Source organism: Alligator mississippiensis, chromosome 3 (assembly GCF_030867095.1).
Source record: "Alligator mississippiensis isolate rAllMis1 chromosome 3, rAllMis1, whole genome shotgun sequence".
In the NCBI taxonomy this organism is placed as follows: Eukaryota; Metazoa; Chordata; order Crocodylia; family Alligatoridae; genus Alligator; species Alligator mississippiensis.
Window position 1 is genome coordinate 16986350 of NC_081826.1, and position 7874 is coordinate 16994223.

General features: G+C 44.6%; 1 pseudogene; it reads right to left on the reverse strand.

Annotated features, from left to right (window-relative positions):
• Positions 1-3413: 3413 nt before the first annotated feature.
• Positions 3414-3541, reverse strand: LOC132249715 (U1 spliceosomal RNA; annotated as a pseudogene).
• Positions 3542-7874: the final 4333 nt, after the last annotated feature.

Consider the following 7874-nt stretch of genomic DNA (forward strand, 5'->3'; position numbering starts at 1 on the left):
TACAGTGCGTCTGGTTGAGGAAGCAGCCTACCTGAAGTAGTGCAGCCTATGTGTGAGGGGCAGTACTAAGCACAATAGATATGGCCCTAGTGGGACTGAGGATCTACGTGAGAGCTCTGTTCTAGCCAAGGAACAGCTTCAAACCACTGTTATGTAATTGGATGAGGCATGGCTTCCCTACACAGTAGGCCAGGAAAAACAAAAAACGTCAATGAATAAGAAAAGAATCTGTCTGCAAAAGCTGATCTCTGTGCTCTGGAATTCACATGTAAAAGTACAGTCATAACTAATGCTTGCAAGATGACATTTTGAAATGAGAGAAGAACCTCCTTTTGTAATGCTCCTTCTCATAACTTGATAAGTGAGAAGGGAAGTTTTTGTAGTGATCAGAGGGACCAGTAGTCCTGTGTTGCATTCCCAGCTCTGGCATTCATCCAGCGTGGTTCATCCATGTTGGTATCAAAATTATGTTTGTTAAAGTAGTTTAAAATTGCTTCAGGCTAAACTGGTTTTAAAGCAGGATTATAGGCAAATGGGCTGAGACAGTATTAGAAGGATTTTCCCCCAATACTCATAAGTAGTGAGTCAGTAACCAGACCACTTAAGAAATAACTTTGACTCACCAAGATGTAGGCATACATAAACTGAGTAACTCTGTGCTCTCACTGATGTGAACGTATCCATCCTCACCTCATCTCCTCCACACTGTTCATTACCTCGCATGACACATTTAAAATTAAATTACAAGATGAAATTTTCAGAAGTGCTCAGTGTCAGCTTAATTTGTTCTCATTCAAATCATTCACAAAGTTCCTAATAATTTCAGGGACAGAAGGGTTCAGACAATGCTGAATGCTTTTAAAAATTGTAGCTCTGAACTTGTTTGGACAAAAACCCCATTCATTCTTCTATTTGACCTAGTAACACTAGTAAAGTCTTCTGTAAAATAAATAACCAATTAACAACTCAAGTCTGAGACCTCAGGCCTCTCTTAGACCTTAAAAATAGTTGCAGCTTGCTTTGACTTCATCCTCAGCATTAAAAGATAGGTCTAGCTTTTCTATTAGTTTAAACGGTGTAGTTTCACCTGCCCAAGTCTGCACTCCTGGAGCTGAGCAGGGAACAAGCTCCCCAGCCTGTTCCCCACCCAGCTCCGCAATCACCAACCTGGGTGTGGAAGAGGCTCCCCAGCCCCTGCAAGCAGGGAGCTTCCAGCGCCAGCTCCATGACAGCGGGGCCAGATCTCCCAGTGCCAGCTCCATGGTCATAGGGTAAGTGCTGAGAGATCCTTATCTCCAAGCCCTGCAACTGCGGAGCTGGCAGGAACTGGAGATCAGGATGTCCCAGCGCTGGCCTCCATGTTGCGGAACTGGCACTGGGAGACAAGGATCTCCCAACCCCACTCCCCAATCACGATCTTCAAGTGGGGACCTTGGGGCTTCCTGCTGCCAGGGCAAGGGGACATAGTCCCTGTCTGGGCTCCAGTGACAGAGCCCACCCCAGCAGCAGGCAGCTCCTGGGGGCAGGGAGAAATCTCCCGCTCCCTTATGGCTGGCTGACCAGGAGCAGATTTCTCCGGGTCAGACGTCTACATAAGTGCGACTGTGCAGTAACTACTCGTGAGTAAAATTGCTACTTGCATGTGCAGGTGGAAAATTTACTCATGATTAGTAAGTTTACTGTGCAATAAGCATGTGCACATGCTTATTGTGCAGTAAGCTGCGCTACTTCGCAGTAAAGCATCTTGTGTAGACATGCCCCCTGTGTGCCACACCAAGCTAGCACAGCTTTACTCCTACAAATACTCAAGCTAGTTTGTTCAGAGCTACCTCAGGTATCCCTGCATAGTCCTACACTGTGTTGCACAGACATAACCCAAAAGAATTTGGCTTATGTAGCTTAGCAAAATGACGGCCGAGATAGAATCATAGAATCAGGAGAGAGAAAACTACCATCTATAAATATATTAGAGAAGGAAATGCTACAGAGGGAAAAGAACTATTTAAGCTGAAAGGGCCAAGCTCACATTAGCATAAGAGCAAAAGATACACATTGGCACAAACACATCAAGGCTGGACAATAGAAGAAGTGGAAGAACTGCCAGAGGAATAAGGTTCTCTCAAATAAGAGTAAGAGGAATAGAAATCCAAGCCAATTTGAAGACGAAGGGAGAAGTGCAGGGAAAGGGGTTATTCTTAGGATGGTACTAACTTCCGATCACCTGTACATTTTCAGGGTTATCATCAACTTCCTAGAAGTCTGTTTTTTTGGTTGCGAGGCAGAGCATGGCCTATCCAGGAGGCTCTTTGGAAGTGCAAAGTTCGGCAGTCAGCATAGCTATACCGATCTCAAATCAGCAGAGGACAAAAGTTTCTTCGAGCAGTTTCTCAGAGCTCTTTAAAACTTTCACTGATTCAGTACTAGTTCATTTTCTTCTTTATTCTATGGAACCAGCTCCACAGACAGATGCTTGGACAGACAGTTAAAAAAACCCAGAGAAATGTATGATTTCCACTTTTCTACTGAAAGGTTGCTAGCCTTCTTAATGTTTCAACTCAGCCCAAAGTGACCAAATGTTTTTCTCTAGGCAAAAGTAAGCTATAGAGTGAGACTATCACCCTCAGTGATGTTCTGCCTATTGCAAGGATAGCTATATTTGAATGATGATTTTCAAACAGACAAGTGTAACTTTCTCCTGTGCTCCCATTAGCAAAAATCCACAGCAAAATTTTAGCTGCATTTAACAATTGCAACAATCCATTTCTGTAGCCATCTCGCAGGCAGAACAATGAAAGTAAGCCCAGCCCCATCTCCTAGCTAAAGTCTTGTTAAAGACTCATGGATATTTAAGCATATACTTTACCTTCCCCTGCTAGTCTTTGGGTTTTCATGCTTTGGGAAATACCAGTGCAGGTCTTCATAATACGCTACTTTCTCTCCTTATTAATCAGATTGCTAAAGAATAAAAAACTTGACAGGACTCACATCTAACATACCACTGATATCCAAGTAGGCACAATCCTGAGTGAAACAGTTTAAATCTCAGAGTTATTGCATCAGGCTCACTGCAAATTCAGGTTTAAACATGTGCACTGGATACCCTTAGAGCACGTTAAGTTTTTTTCTACAACCATAACGGCAACATCATAACTTGGGGGGGGAAGAAATCTCAAACTGAAGCAAAATGGGTAATGGGTGTCTATGTGGGTAGATCAATATTTCCCCAAGTCTTACAAGCTTAAGCATAGGATAAAGAGTCAGTCATAACTGGTTAGAGTCAGTCGCAATCTGTCTTCTGATTATGGCAGTATGGGACAGTCAAAATCTACGATCAAAGTTGGGCTAGAGTTTCATATACTTTAAGGCTGGACTTCGGAAAATCATCGAGTCCAGCCCCCCTGCCCCAGGGGCAGGAAGATGCAGTTGAGTTTCCAGCATTTAGGGAAATCGCAGGGGTCAGCATGCCCAGAGTGCAAGGGGCAAGCCTCACTCTGGGAAAACCACCTGGGTGATTATGGTGTCTCCCCTTCCAGGTAAGTATCTAGGATGTATAAGAGTTACTAAAACGAAGTTCACTGTGGACCAATGCAAGATGCCACACCTTGGGAGGAATAATGAAGAATACAAATACAAAATGGGGGGACACCTGGCAGCTGTATGGAAAAGGGCTTGGGAGCATTGGTAGATCACAGAGTAAATATGTCTGCACTGTGATGCAGCTGCACAAAAGGCAAATGCAATTTCAGGATGCATCAATAGGGGAAAAACATGGGAGGTGATAGTACCTCTCTACTTGGCCCTGGTTAGGCCTCATCTGGAGTACTGTGTGCAGTTCTGGGCTTCACATTTTAAAAAGGATGTAAAGAAATTAGAGAGGTTCCAGAAACAAACATGATAAAGAGTTTGGAAAGTAAGTTATACGAGGAGAGGCTGAAGGAGCTAGGCATGTTCAGCTTGTGGAAAAAGCTCTAAAGAGGGGACATGGTAGCAATCTTCAAATATCTGAAGGGTTGCCATAAAGAAGAGGGAAAGCACCTTTTCCTCCTTATCCCCCACTTCTGAGGCCTCCCACAGTGGACATCTTCTGGAAGCATTTTAAGACTTTTTGGCAGACATTTAAGAAGCCAGGCTAAACTGGGATATCACTTAGCTGGATTTTCTTTTATATTTGTTTTATTTATATAAAAGCTCCACCTGCTTTTATGGGCTATTTCTTCTTGTATTGTTCTCTTGCTTTGTAAGTTATTTTGTTCTCTTACTGCAAGCTGCCTCAAACTTTTATTGGGAAGGGTAGCATATAAACAGAATAAATCCATAAATAAATCAAAGACACAAAAGTAGGCTGTAGCTTTAAGATTCAGTACATCAACTTCTTGGGACTCGGCGTGTTTCATGATTGTATTTGATCTCACGTACAGTCCTAGGCCAGCGGGGCCAACAGCCTTGGCAGGGAGATAGAAGTTTGCTACCCACATGATCAGTCAGCAAGGTCTGAGACCCTGTAACACTAGCAGCAGCATGCCAATAGGAAGCTATGCTGTGATTTTACAAGGGATTTTATAAGCCTTATAACACAGTATTTATATGACACAGGCCACCCTGCAGGCTGCAGTTACAACAATTTATACATGGGAAGTCCTCCTTATAAGTCACCCTATCTTTCTCCCATGAGCAAAGCTGATCCCAGCACTTCCCTGATGCCAAGATGTTCCCAAGGATGGAGCCACAGACCTTATGTTTGTTTGGAAGAGATCATATGCGACTGCTTTTGTGATCTAAGATTTTGCAATCAAGGAGGAATGATCCTTGGTCAGAAAATAGCACTTTACAAAGTTAGGGTCCTGGGCAGCTCCTGGTGATGTGTTGTCTCTGGAAATTTCTATTAGAGCAGGGGTGGGCAAAATATACCACCGCCTCTGTGCTGCCCAGCGCATGAGCTCCAGGCAGGCAGCAGCAGCAAACACTGCCTGGCGCAGCAAAGGGGGGGGGGGGGGCCGCAGCTGCTGTCGCCATGCACAGTCCTGATGGGTGAGCCTGGAGCCGGCATGGGGTCCAGGCTGGCAGCGGGGGCAGGTTACAAGCTGGTACTGAGCATGGGAAAAAGTGGCCCCTCGCCCGCCTTGTGCCTGGCACCCCATGCTGTAGCCACTCACAGTTTGCACGGGGCTGCCTGTGCCTGCTCAGGACAGCACCGCGTGGGCTGCGAGCTGCTGCAGCAGGGAGTGCTGGCCAAGGGGCGGGCAAAAGGCCGCTTTTCCCCCACGCTCTACACCAGCTTCTTCCCTGCTGGCAAGCAGGGGGTCAAGGCTGCATGCTGCCCCCCACCTGTACCATGGGGCTGGGGTGCACTGGAAGTGAGCAGGTGTGGAAGCCAGTGGGAGCACGGGGCCTGCACCAATGTCGCAGGGCCACAGCCAGCAGGCCCCAGAGCAGGGCGGCAGGAGCGTGGGGTCCCAGCCCACAGGGGCTCTATGGAGCCGGGTCAGCTCCCCCCTCTCCCTGCTGGTGCAGCCCAGCCTGGCTCCACAGACCCCTGCCAGCCTGCACCCCACCTGCCAGCCTGCTGGCCCTGAGACGTTGGACCCAAGATGGGGACCAGGGTGTGGGGCACCTGTCACGGGGCGGAGCTACCCACGCAGCTCTTGACAGCTTGCCAAAACTGGGTAAGCGGCCCTCCACCTGAAATAATTGCCCGCCCCTGTACTAGAGTCTGAGTTCTTGAGACCATCAATTTTCCTCTTTGCAGAATCTAAGGTTCCCTCCACAATCTCTGCCTAAGCTTCAGCCAGGCAGAGCTTGAAGCAACTGAATCAACTCAAAGTATCTCCAAACTTAAATGCATTCAGGATTGCTTTGGGTACAAGGTACAGCCTGACTCCTGTCTGGAGATTTTTAATTAATTAATTTTGATGGAGTTAAGCAAAATTCTGTATTTCAACATTTGGAATTTCATTGCAGACAGGGACAGAAATTGAGATTTCTACTGTTTTCATAGAATAGGCATTTTGAAAATTCCCACTTGGAAGCTTTGAAACATTTAGCTTTGTTTGATTGAAAAAGTATTAAAATGTTGAAGCAAGAATAAAATGGGAAAAATTGGCCATGAATACAGCCTTGCTGAATATTACAGGAACATTTTTTAACCCTTAGAAGAGTGAGGAACAACCTTCCAAAATTGGGGGGAAAACACCTAGCTACACCTAACTTTTTATCAAGATGAAGCTTTTCAGGTTGAGGACGATGATGTGATAGCAGAAGACTCGGTGACCCCAGAGGTCTGTTCCAGTCTTATAGTCCTAAAACAAGAAGAAATTAGATCCATAACCTTCTTTCTGTGTTCTGCAGCATTCAGTGTCGTCCTTCCATCGAGACCTGATAAACACTAAACAGTGCCAGGTTGCAAGAATTGTGCTGCTATCTACAGGAAATTTCCCACATGCTAAAGTAATACTTGGCACCTTTTAGAACTGCAACATGACATGGTCATGTTTGAATTGGTTTCTTGGAGAAGTCACAGCACATGAGCATTCAGAGGGACTTCCTTGTAATCAAGCAAACTTTTTCATCAAGCGCTACTGGCCACTGGAACGGCGGGTGATTTTATTTTAATTTTTTTAGCAGATCACTGAGAGGAGACTGAAAATACCTAAACAAATCTATTTTGTTTGCTTGTCTAAGGCTCGTTTTCAAAACCCAGAGGCACGTGGGTAGAGTGAATGGGAAGTCTTGTTCTATCTTGTAGCATCAGATACTTTAACACAGACAGGTAAGGTCGCTGGATGTTAGTTCATACCACTGAAGCCACTCATGAAAGTGCACATCTACTCTAAAATGAAAAAGGAGTGGTAGAGTACATGTTTAATAAGTGATTGCAGATATTAGTCTCTTGTTGGAAAATGGTTCATTCTACAAATTTTGTATCCAGGTGTCAAAAAAAATTATGAATGCTGGAGAAAGGAGATTCATAGGTAGAGTTTTGCTTCCCTACTGTTAGAATTTATTACTCAAACAGGAAACAAGATGGGGAAAAAGCATATTTTTCCTTCCCAATTTTAGACTTCATCTTCCCATTATGAAATGTATTAGTAGCTACCATAGTTGTTAAACAGCAGCATTGTGCTCACTTGGGTTGAACTAAATGAGTTTTCAGTAGCTTGGCGAATCAGTTGGTTTTATTGTAATCCTGTGCTCCAGAATCTAAGGGTCCATTGAAGAAAACTAAGCAAATCATCTCTAGCTTTTGTGGTTGTGAAAGAAACCGTCAAACCCTGAACAGAATGGAATTGAGAGTGATTCCTGTTTAAATCTCAAGAGGATCTGAAAGGAGCACAGTGGGAACGGTTCCCACTTTTTATGGGGTGTCCACAAAGAAGCCTACTCATAGTATAAACATGGACATATAAATATGAACATGTTTAACTATTTCACTGCTAATCAAATTATGTGAAATCCAGACACTACCATTTTGTGAATAACTTCATCACTTCCTGTAAGGGGCACAGTTCATAGCAGAAGAATCAAGCCCATTCGATCTAGACATTTGAGAATATCCTGGTGGAGCCAGGCATTTGGGTCCCATCAAGGGAAAGCCAGGTCAGCATGCCCAGAAAGGCCCATCTGATCAAATTCTGAATATCTGCACACTGTATGCTGTGGGTAGAATATTATTTTGGCACTTGAAGTGGGTGGAGTTTGGTTTTTGGGAGGGCCATGGAGGAGTCGCAAGGCTTTCTTTGGTCCAGTTTCATTCCTCTATTTGGCTCTGTGAAAAACAAAACTATTGCCCCAGCATCTTCCAACATAAATGAGAGAGAAAGATTTGATATAATGCATTTTGAAGCCAACTGAGCTGAGTAAATATGTTTTCATACTAT